This window comes from Uranotaenia lowii, chromosome 3 (assembly GCF_029784155.1).
Source record: "Uranotaenia lowii strain MFRU-FL chromosome 3, ASM2978415v1, whole genome shotgun sequence".
Classification (NCBI taxonomy): domain Eukaryota; kingdom Metazoa; phylum Arthropoda; class Insecta; order Diptera; family Culicidae; genus Uranotaenia; species Uranotaenia lowii.
The window spans coordinates 109,167,712-109,179,743 of record NC_073693.1 but is presented as its reverse complement, the minus strand read 5'-3'; the positions used below and the strand labels follow the sequence as shown (position 1 = coordinate 109,179,743).

At 38.3% G+C, this 12,032-nt stretch overlaps 1 protein-coding gene across 2 annotated transcripts in view; it reads left to right on the top strand.

Annotated features, from left to right (window-relative positions):
* Window positions 1-806: 806 nt before the first annotated feature.
* Window positions 807-12,032, top strand: part of LOC129750659 (protein sprouty) — a 46,711-nt gene continuing 35,485 nt past the window's right edge. The window contains exon 1 of one of the 2 annotated variants that reach the window (XM_055745666.1): window positions 807-2,823. The gene's annotated coding sequence lies outside the window, so the exon portion shown is untranslated. The remainder of the gene's footprint in view (window positions 2,824-12,032) is intronic. The other variant, XM_055745665.1, reaches the window with a different exon arrangement.

The window sequence follows — 12,032 nt, the reverse complement described above, 5'->3', positions numbered from 1 at the left end:
GAGGATTGAATCGGATCTTGGTTCGGTTGCTTGCCTTCGTTGGTTTCAGTTGGGTAGGATGGAAGTTAGTTCAGTTCAGCTCGATTCAGTCAGGGAATGGTTAGGATTTTAAGTTTGGCTTGCTGGCTGACTGACTGACTGAACGGAACGGCCGACACTCGGCCGACGTTGCTACATGAGACGGGAGTGAGAGAGCGTGCGCGCGCTCTCGGCAAGTCGCGTGAATGGGAGGGAAAATATTGAATGGTAGATCGAATGAATTAAAATAAAAATATGGCTGAGTTGCAGCAGGCGAGTATGGTATGGCCTGTGGAGGATTACCATGAGGGCAGCAAATAAGATACGGGACAGGGTGTGAGACAGAGCGAGCGAGAGAGATTGGGACGATGACGACGTGGCGACGCATAGATAGCTAGGCTCGCCGGTGGTACGAGTGAGAGCGTCCGAGAGGAAAAGGCACATTTGGATCGCTCGTTGCGTTACTCCATTCATTATGGCTGAGGATTTCATTCATAAAAACCTTCGCTGTAGTAGCGAAAATGTCCGCTGCGTGGCATTGTTGTACAACAGGTTCGGTTCGGTCGGTCGTCGGAAAACCGAAGTCGGCGGCGTTGTTTGTGTGTGTTAGCCGAACGGAACCCGAACGCACCACTACTTAGGGACGAATGAATGAAATCACGCACACTGCATGAATGGGCCGCACCAACATTCAGGAGAGCGCGTGTTGTACAACGTGTACGGATAGGCTTTTCCTGTCACCACTACTAGCAGCTGGGAGGCCATTGCCGAACCCGAAGCCAAAAGCCGAAGTCGGAAACGCCCTCCCCTCTGACTGCGCATGACGTTTTCTAAATATACGAATTGGAACGAAATTATTTATCAGTCGTTTTAGAGCTTTGATCGTAGACGGACTGTATTCATAACGTTGCTTTGTAGGTTTTTTCATGAATAAAAGAAAAAAATACTATAATTACCATTGTGTATACACATACACCACGCAAAGGAAGAGCGAAAACACACGGTCGAAAGGAAACACGACGAAGAAAGGAGTGCGAGATACGAGAAATTGTAAAGCACAGTGAACGAATTTTTGTAGAGCTGCTGAAGTAATCTCTAGAAAAGGCGATTGAAGAGTGTAGTAACAAATAAGCAAGGAAAAACGAGGTGCAAGATAGATTAATCGTGCTGACCGAGGCAAATGTGCGGGATGTAATAAAGTGCGTGCAACGCAAGAGGAAGTTCAAACGCGAAGAAGGGGTGTGTGATAAGTATCTTTTTTTCGATACCTTCTTCTATCTGGTTAATTCGGGAGTTCCGACTTGAACCGCAGCACACGGGATTGTGTGGCAAACGGAAGTGTTATTTTTTCGGGGCACTTGATCGAAAGTGCGATGTGACAAACGATCAGCAGCAGCAAATATCTGATCGAGTGAAAATCGAAATTTGCTTCGCGTTTCGCCGAGCGAGAGTCAAGTATCAAGTCAAGTCTAAGTGAAGAAACCCCCCTTGGGTTGGTTTTGGTTGGGAAAGGAAAAATCTCTGGCGCGGCTGCGACGCGGCAGCATTTTCATGCAGAACAGTACGCGCCGCGGCACACACACTGCTGCATGCCGTTACAGTCACAGACGCACCAGCAGCACCACGACGGCAGATGTACCAGCAGAAGCAGAAGCAGCAGAACGTCGTTGTCGTCGACTACTCCGTGGAGCAGCACCAGCAACTAGGCGACCGTCTTCTTGTTGTTGGTCGTCGTCATCATCGAAATCATCGCCGTCAGATCAGCGGCAGCAGAAAAACAACATCGTCGACAACGTCGTCGTCGTCGTCGGCCGGAGCAAAAGCATGAAAATTGCTCTGAAAAAACGCCAACGACCCCAGCAGCACGACGAGTCCTACTACCAAACACGACGGCCGAGCGAAGAAAATGTTTTGAAAAGTGATTTATTTTCGATCATATCTGTTTTTCTGGCTACCGAAGAGCAACATAAAGTATCACGGCTTGTATAGGAAGAGTACGAAAATATTATTATAAAAGTTTCTTATTGATGAAAAATCAAATGAAGAGCAGTCGAGAAGAAAAAAAGTAAAAAAAAATCGACCGAAGAAAAAAGCTGAATGTGAAAAGATGCAATCACTGAGTGTGTGAAGATGTAAAGCAAAACGACGACGACAACAAGCAGAGAGCAAAAGATTTTGTCTTCAAAGTGAATCAATGATTTCATGAATGAAAACAACAACCGAGTATAACGGGGCCGAAGAAGAAAGAGAAGAAGCAAAAAGTCAGCAAAGCCAAGATCTTTTGTCCCCGGTGTGATTTTTCTTTTGGTTTAGTGCGTCCCGATTCAAGGTGGGATTGAAGGCAAAGTGCGCGACAATTAATGGTAACAACAACCAAGCAAGGAGGGTCTAAATCTACACCAAAAGTTAGTGAAAACCTTTTGGAAAAGTGCGAAGTTCTAAATGAAAACAACAAAATACATCTCGAGAAAATATAAATTACGGCAATAAAGTTTCCAGCAGATAAAAAAGTGAAGAAGGATCGGAAAGCCTGAAAGTTTATACAGTATACCCTAAATTCACAAAAAAAAGTTGGAAAAAGTGTTTTACTAAAGTTTGGCCGATCATCTCGGCAAATCATGTATCTTGTGTTTTCGCCGCTGAATGGTTGGAATAACATTATCATTGGATGTACCGCCGCAAAACCAACGGCAACCAGCAATCTTCATCTAGCAGAGAAACCTAGTGGCATCGACCGCCGATCACCGGATTTGGATTACGAACGCGAACAACCGGAACTCCTCGGTTTAATTGCTCATCGATTATGTAAGTGTCCCTATTGGTACTAATTGTCCGATAAAAATTTACGTTGCATCATGGAAAATTTTTCTCCAAACAAATTTTTACAACGCCCCAACAAAACTGCGGTACCGGTCTAATTTTTAGTTGTGGGCGTCTGAGCTCTGCTCTCTAACTTATTTCGATTCATCCGGAGGACATGTTAGAAGCAAACCAAGAGGGTACAGCTTGGATGGAAAAAAAATGTTGTAGCCCTTGGAATGGGAATCTATTTGTACTCTATCACAAGTCCGTCACAGAGTCAGTAATAATTATGAATCGATGCCAGTATGTTTGCCGCACATTCCGAAACTGGTTTACAACCAACAAACGGATCGAGAACCAACATTGATTAAAAAGTTGCTCCCCGCGTTTCTACCCTTTGGCAATACAACTTCAATCGAACTTTGGAGAAACTCATTAACAAGAAACAGCTTCTCTCGGAAAGGATTCGCGTATCCCCTTTCACAACAAATCAAATCGACCGGGACTCATCCCTTCTGCCTGGGACAACGAGCTGCCGCCAGATAAGTTCTAAACTTGTGGTGCACAAACTACCGCTCGCTCTCGACCTGTTTTACAATCTATAATTATAGAATTGTAATTGACATTTTTCATTCATGAAAAGAATTCGCGCGAGATTGCTTTCGAGAAAACACAACACCTAGCACGAGCTCTGCTAGAAGTTGTGACACGATTCAGAGAGGTGCGGCTTTCGCGGAAAAGGGGAAAAGGTTGGTCGAGCGACGGACGTGGACCGGTTGACCTCCCTCGATTCACCTGACCGCGTAATCTCAGCTTCCCTCGCTTCCGTTACCCCTTTTCGCTTTCAAACGACAACAAAGATCAGCAGCAGCACACAGCACAGATCAAAGTTGTGCTTATGGCGGTTCAAACAAAATAGATAGCTACACGACGAGTATCACTGCTTTGTGGAAATCTGCGATCGCATATCGTTGTGAGCCACTTGGCTCTTTGGAGGCGTGCTGTGGTTGAAGAAGACGGAGGCCGGAGGGAGCTTTTCCGTGTAATTCATTGCGGTTTAGCTCGTAACTCCCGCTTTGTCATGTGAGGAGTACTATTTGAAAATGTCTTATCACAACTTTATAGAAGTTCGTTTTGAATGAGTTGACTTCTTGTGACAAGACTCCAAAACTCGGAGATGTCGAGCTGCTTCATACGATTTCAATCAAGTCTGATTGTCCATGTTCCCGAAGCGGGCTAGCTCTTAGCTAGTGACGACGGGATTCCTGTTAAACTTGTTTTGTTGATCGTTAGTATCGTTGGTGTTGCCCACAAACAGGGCGCTCGCGCCAAGCGGAAACTGGATTTCATTCAGTTATTTTTTTCATCATCCATACACAGTGTCAATCCCCGTGTGGGCAGCCCCACGGATTTTGTCCCGCGACTCTATGGGTCCGAGCGACTGGTGAATTTCTCTTAGCTTTCTATATCAACTAGACCTACTAGCGGATGGGTTGCTTCTATTCATGGAAATTCGTAGGTCGATCGATCGATCGACAACCAACCAACTCTCGATGTGTGGTGTATCGTTGAGGGGGTTGTTCAAGATACTTTTTCCTCGGAACACTCAAAACTATCAGCCGAACGGACGGATCTGAAACTGTGTAAGTTTCAGTTCGAATTTGGCTAGAATATTTTTCAACCTTTAATTTCAATTAAAAACTTCGATGCCGAATTTAGTCGTAAATTCTAATTCTGATGTCGGTCTTTCAATTTTTGGAAGAGAATATGTTTTGAAATTTCAAATTCTGAACTCGATTTTCAATTTTCAAGTTTGAATTTCGTTTCGATACTTTTTTCCCTGTTTTGTGGCTTCAAAATTTGAAATGTAAACTCTAGACTTGGATTTGGAGTTGTGACTTTCAATTTGAAATCCAAGTTCTATATTTGGATTTGAAGTTATTGAACTGAACTCCAAATTTTGATACTTAAAACTGATATTGTAATTCGGAACTATCTTTTGTGGAATTGAACTTCAATTCTCATTTTGAAATTTAAGCTCTGATTTCTGATTGTGAATCCTGATGGATGATGAATTCAGATTCTGCATTCTGAGTTAAGATTTATGAATTCTTAACTCAGAACTGATTATTCCGATTCTGGATTGCAATGCTGAGTATGATTTTGGGACATTGATTTTTAATTGTAACTCAGAATTATAGTTTTGAACTTCTATTCCGATGTCCGATTCATAATTTTTTTTAATACTAAATGCTTTTTCTTCTTACAATCAATTGTGCGATCCAACTCAAATTTTGATTAAAAATGGCTGAACTCTGCATTTTGTTTGTGTTTCCATCGGGCATTCTCATTTCGAATTTTGCTTATGCATTTATTTCGTCATGTCGTAAATGGCGAATTTTTTTTCTGTTTTTTCAACTCGAATATAAAAAATCTGAATAATTACTCACAATTTGAAATCTGAAATCTTTTTTCTAAATTTGAATCGTGGATTCTATTTCTGAATCTTGATTTCGGATTTTAAACCAAGTCTGCTTTTTGTATTATTTCTTCTTTGTGCATTCGAACTTTGATTCTAATTTCTAAATTTTTGCTCAATCAGAAGATTGTGAATCCTGATGATGAATTCGATTCTGCATTCTGAGTTCAGATTTGTGAATTCTTAACTCAGAACTGTTAATCTGATTCTGGATTGTGATACTGATTATGATTTTGGGATATTGATTCTTAATTGTAACTCAGAATTCAGGTTTTGGATTTTTAATCCGATGTCTAATTTTTGATTGTTTTTTAAACTAAATGCTTTTTTTTTTACAATCAATTGTGCGATCCAATTCTGATTTTAAACTTAAATTTCTATAAAAAAAAATAGCTGAACTATGCATTTTGTTCGTGCTTCGATCTGGAATTCTCATTTCGAATTTTAGCTTATGAATTCTAGTTTGTTCATTTGTTTCGTCATGTCGTGAATTGCGATTTTTTTTCTATTTTTTTTTTCAATTCGAAAATTAAAAACCTGAATTCTTACTCACAATTTAAAATCTGAAATATTTTTCTAAATTTGAATCGTGTATCCCTTTTCTGAACCTTGATGATGAATTTTAAACCGAATCTGCTTTTGCGCTATTTTTATTAAAAATTCAAATCACGGAATATGGACCTTAAATTAAATTTTTATTCTCTATATTTAGGTTCTGGAAAATATTTTCCTTTTTAACTGTTTTTTCCAAAGATTTATTCTGAATGCCATTTTTGAGATTTTCAGATGCTTATTCTGAGCTCTGAATTCCGTTTTAGACTTCTAAATGTTAGTTAAGTTGTTTTTTTTATATTCTGACTTTCGGTTTTTAAATTTTTTTCTATTACTTCTGGTGATTTATGAGTATTAATCTTTATCTTATTTCAAATAGATTTAAATCATCATCTGCGATTTTTTATTCTAGTTTTTTTGTTATCCTCAAATTACTTTTTTTATTTTAAACTTGGATACTCATTTCGAATTTATACCTCTACAGTTAAAATTTTGATTCTTGATTGTTTCTAACAATCAAGGTTCCAAAAAATATTCTGTGTTTTTGAGAAAAAAAAATCTCACTTTCTTTTATTTAACTCAGAATTCATTGCTGGTTTTCTGTGATGCTATTTCCTTTAATTTCATTGAAAATTCAAGATAATTTGGGTTTTTTTTCACATTTTAGTTGGGAACAATCAACTAACACTAACAATCTTATCATATACTTTTCTAATTCAAATTCTAATTTAAATTGGTCAAAAAAAATTATAATTTTGGAAAACGCTTCAAAATTTGAAAAAAATCTTTGTGATCTGTGGACATTTCAAAATTCTGTGCTCTGTGACACAGATTCTGTGATGGAACTTTACTCAAAATTATGTTAAATTTAAAAAAGACATATGTGATTTCGACAACCTTGTTAACAATTTCAATTTTATATCTCTGAAGTTTCTTTTTAAGAATTTATTCGGGAGCTAGTTTGTGTATCCTTTTTCAAATATGAAAGATTTTTCGTTGCTGCTTTCCAGTTTTTCTGGGCATCGGTGTTTTTTTTTTAATTAAGAGCGGCGCTTGTTGAATTGTTTATAAAAATATAAAAGCTTAAATAGAGTGTCTACAACATTCAATATTTCTGAAATATGAATTATATTAAAAAAAACAGCAACGAAATCCTTTTTTCTACGAGAAAAATCAACACAACAATCGATATTTGTAAGAGAAGATTGCCGAAGTAATATTTTAAAAAGGATAAATTTTTCTTAAAAAACACTTTTTTCCAGTCTACAAATGGTATCTGACTATTTTCCCGCAGATGTTTGTAATAATGATAATAATATTTATTAAAGACCTTTTAACTAAATTTGTGAAAATTTTGATTAAAATTTTGGGATTATTCAATTCTCTTACCTTACACTTTTCATTAAATTTCACAGAACTGTTAATGAAAATAACTCTAAAAACTTCTTTCAAAAGCCATTCCTGAAATTTTCAAAACTAACTCTAGAATAACTTCTTGCATGTCGAACGATGCTTATTTTTATTTGGTTTAAATTAGGTGAAGTTATCAAAAAAATGTAAAATATTCATCAACAATGCTAATTCACATACAATTACAAACAAGAATTCGATTAACTTCGATGAACTCAGATTTGGAAATCTCTGATATTTTCGGACTTTTTTTGTATTTTCCTCGTAAACAGTCTCTGATTTCGTTGTGATTTTCATAAAAGCCCAAATTTTTTACCTCATTGACCAATAACTAATTCGTGTTTTTATTCACACTTTGAAGCTTCTATATCAGTGTTGCCACATATTTGTTTTTTTTTTTTAAATTTTATTCTGTACATTCTTCATCTCATCTCCACAAGGTCATTTGCATTCTTCAAATTTCATTCCTTAAGACTTTCCCTAATTTTTTTTTTTTTTCAAATATTCCTGACAATCGTAGTTTGCCAATCAAAATGGCAACTAGCCATAGCTAAAAAAAATGAAAAATGCCCGCATTTTGCCCGGATTTATTCAATTTATTTGGTAACTCAAACAAAAAAAAAAAAAAGCAAATTGTGTTGTATTTTTTTTTATTTATACTGCTTCAAAACAAAAGTTTTTGAGCCAATTTTGTCGGAATAATCATGAAAGGGTTTTTGGAAGCCTCAATTACGATTTAAAATCTGTCGATAAATTTTGATGAAAATAATCTCATTACAATTTTTTTTTTCTTGAAGTTTGTTGAGTAATTTCTGGGTTTTGACCCAATTTGCCCGGATATTGCCCGGATGTTGAAATCAGGTGCACGGATTTTGCCAGGTTTTTATAGAAAATAGCTCGGATTTGCCCGACCCGTATACGTACTGAAAAAAATCTGGCAATCTTACTTTAACCCTTCGTTTCATGATTTTTTATTTTTCCTAAAAAATCATTTTAAACAGTTGTAAACAATGAGTACATCAAGAAAAAAAATTAAAATAAAATACGATTTTTCCATTTTTCCATACATTAATTGTTGCAAATTTGTAACTTTATGAAACGAAGGGTTAATAAGTTTAAATTCACATCTTGAGGGGATGTGTAAGGATGAACACTTTCTGCTATCTCTAAGAGCAAGTTCACTGGTTTTGGGAAAAAGTGGTTGAAATTTTGTCACTTTTTGCACATTTTGAAAATTTTGCCATGCAAAAACTTTTTCAAGATCTGTGGCCTTTAAGTTTTTTTAACAACACGTGTTGTAGTTGCGCATGCTGTGATGCAAAAATAGCAATATTTCTATCACATACGGCTGAAATATAAACAGTCCTGTAAAAAAAATACAACGCCCAAAGATCTTGAAAACATTTTTGCATGGTAAAATTTTCAAAATGTGCAAATTTCTACTACTTTTTCCGAACACCAGTGAACTTGCTCTAATGATTTGACACGTAATTTTAGACCTATTGCCTGTATTTCAACAAGCCTATTTTGAATTCAAACCATTTTCCCGCACGTTTACAATAAACGTTCGTATCTACTTATAGTCAATGCCTACTATAATTTATAAACGCCTGAATTTCGGAGAGCTTTGAGTACGTGAAATTTAACACAATTAATAACGATTGAATTGAACTTATGCTGACATTTCTAGAAACTCATCAACATTAAAGTGAATAACAAATCGTGAAAACAGTCCCGTGACTTTAACTAATAAAGCGCCAGGCTCAGCTATACATTAGCTCAGATAGTTAGCTCATTTGAAGCAATTTCCAGGTGTAGCTCAGCAATAATGACTCTACAATTATTCCTGTTTAGTAGCTCAGCCGCAATAAGCGATGCAGCTTTCCCATCCGTCACTGACTGTTTTAACAGCACAGCTCAGCTCAGCTAGTTCCGATAGTGAACTAAGCTTGCCCCTCAAGGCACTTATATAGATTTTTTTCCTATTTCCATTTATTTATTGTTAAAACACCTGTCCTAGCTCCAGCTCTGCTCGGTGCTGAATGGTGTGGTTTCAAGAACTTTTTTACAATTGATTATCGTGCACCGTTGAGCGGCGCCTCGCACAATGAAACGCGCAGGAATAAATTAGTAAATGATTAATTTAAAACCAATCCCTCCTGAAAGCGATGGCCCGGTGTTGTCGTCGATGCGCACCACAAATTGTGCCCACGTTTGCAGAGACTTCGAGCGCACCACAATTCAGCTGACATTGAGGCTTCCACGAGTTCTCATATGTGCCTAGTGTGAACCGATTACGTCGGCTCGATTCACAAAACATACGGTTTGCTGGAGTCGCTCAAGTATTCTTTTTTTTTTTGAGGTGCCGTGCACGGAATTGCCAATTGCGACCAAGAAGTTTTAGCTGAGGGGCATCAGCATTGCGCTGATAGAAGAAACGTGCCCGGACTCTGTCTATCAACTTTTAGTTAGAAGTGCTGAAGCCGGACAATTCGACACCTGCCTCAATCAAAAGTGTTCCAAGTCAGTGTTGTTGAAGACTCGGGAAGCGATTTTTAAGGAATATTCCAGTAGATGAAAATTTCCTTCAACTTGGTCTGCTTTTTAAGGCTTTCCCTTTAGCCTAGCGTGTGGCTTCGTGCTGCCTACCTTTGAATGGAAAAATGCTAGGCAAAATTGATTCCCGCCCACGCGCGCTGCTTCCAACAAAACCAAACCAAGGTTTGAGCAGTTTTTTTTGTTGTTGTGGTGTATTCCGAGTTATGATGTGGGATGCCCGAAGTCGGACTTGGGCGCTCCGCCATTCAAGCAAGAGTATGTTGCCCACACGAGACACGACTCGAAATTGTTACATCACACGAGCCTCCCGGGGCTCCCCGCTTTTCGACGATTCGACGACGACGACGATGTTGATGCTCGCCTCACCATACACACCTGATTTGGTTCTTGGAGAATTATCATCATCACAGTTTGAATGAACAACGGCAGCTGGGCTGGCAGCAACATATTTTTAGCTGTGTCCCCAAAGCTGCTGTGTCGAAAAAGGTGGGCGACAGCAGTGGACGGACACCTTCGGAAATGCTTAAACTGATTATTTCGACCCACCTGCCGAAGAGCAGTTCCATTTCTGAAGCCTGGTTTTTTGCCTGTCCGTTACTGTCTATCTGTCGATGCTCGCCACGCCACGTGTGTACCTCCTTTTGATGGTGTTGTGCGCACGTGGAGCACACGTAGGAGGAATTGTGCGGCTGCTGGAAGTTTTTTGACGTGTGAAGTTTTTTTTTTTATTCTGCTGAAAGAAAATATGGAATTTTTGGTTTGGGGAAAGCTTGCTGCAACAACATATTGGATGCAGTTAGACGTTTATTTTGATGACTAGAAACGTAAAAATTGATGAACGTTAAGGACCAACCTTAAAGTCTCATTGAAATCAAGTATGTATTAGTTCAAGACAAACTTTTTCCTGTGATATTTTAAAGGACTTCAAAAAAACTCATTTTCCCCTACATTTCAGTTGAAAATCGATAGAATCTTTTTTGATAATACTATATATCAATGTTTAAACAATCACTAACATTCCATTGAAAGAACACATTTCGATTGGAGGTCAACTTTAAGAGTTATAGAAAGTTTTTCAAAATGCAACAGGTCCATTTAGACCATAAACAGGAGTAATTTAATAGAAAATATCAATACCCCACCATATTTCTATGTTTTTGTTGTTAATATCCTAGAACGGCTTCCAATACTTATTCAAAGCGATGCCTCGATGAAAAAGTTGGGTTGAATTTTTTCGTATACTGCATCCAAAAATCGATGGAACTGCACTGAGTTATGTTTTATTCCATTGCTCAAACTTAAACTTACATTCTGTTCAAAGACCTCTTCACGGTAGGAAGTCAGCCTAAAAAGTTATAACGTTTTGAAGTTTTCCCAAACTAGACTACGAATTAAGGCAATTGAAAAAAAAACATTGAATCTAATCTTATCGCGTAGTCCAATTTGATTCGAATTCGAGTTGTGACGTTCCTTTTCTATAGACAGTACAAAGTGTCCTCAGACATCTGTACATCTCCAGATAACTGACGCACCTTTTCAGTAGGTATCAAACTTCCCGCGTCAATCGGATGTTGTGATCTCTCTCTTTTATCGATGCGCACACGCTTATCGGTAGGAGACAACAATCCGAAGCTGCAGGAAAAAAGAAACTCAAGAAACCGGTCCACCCGTTTGGATCCATTCACCTTGTTATCTCATTTACAATAATAAGAGCTTCGGTCCGGGGAAAACCCGTTGTTGCCAAATTTTGAATAAACGCGGGCGCGCGTCGCTAAATATTTCTTCTTCCTTTCAGTAGAAGCTCCAGCAAAAAAAGAAATGGAAGCTCCTATCCCGATAAGGCGCCTGAAAAAATAGATGAAAAAAGTTATGGATCTTCGGTCCAAACGGAGCAGCGGCGGCTGACACACATTTCGTTTCCTTTCGCGTCCAGAGGGGAGAAAGCTGAAAAATTAAATGCTGCTGTCTCCGGTATGGTACCAGACTAGCTACAAATTGTAGTAGAGAGTAAGCAAGCAGCAATCCAACCAACAATTGCTCCCCAATCAAACTGATATGGGGACACGCTGCTGCTATCAGTTGAAACGGAAGCAACCACTTCCGGTGTGGTTTTTTTTTCTCTTCTATCGTCTTCGACTTCGACTTCCGTCTCTTTTCAACTAACCTTAAAGCTGTCCCGCTTTCGATGAATGAATGAATACGGGGCGATCGT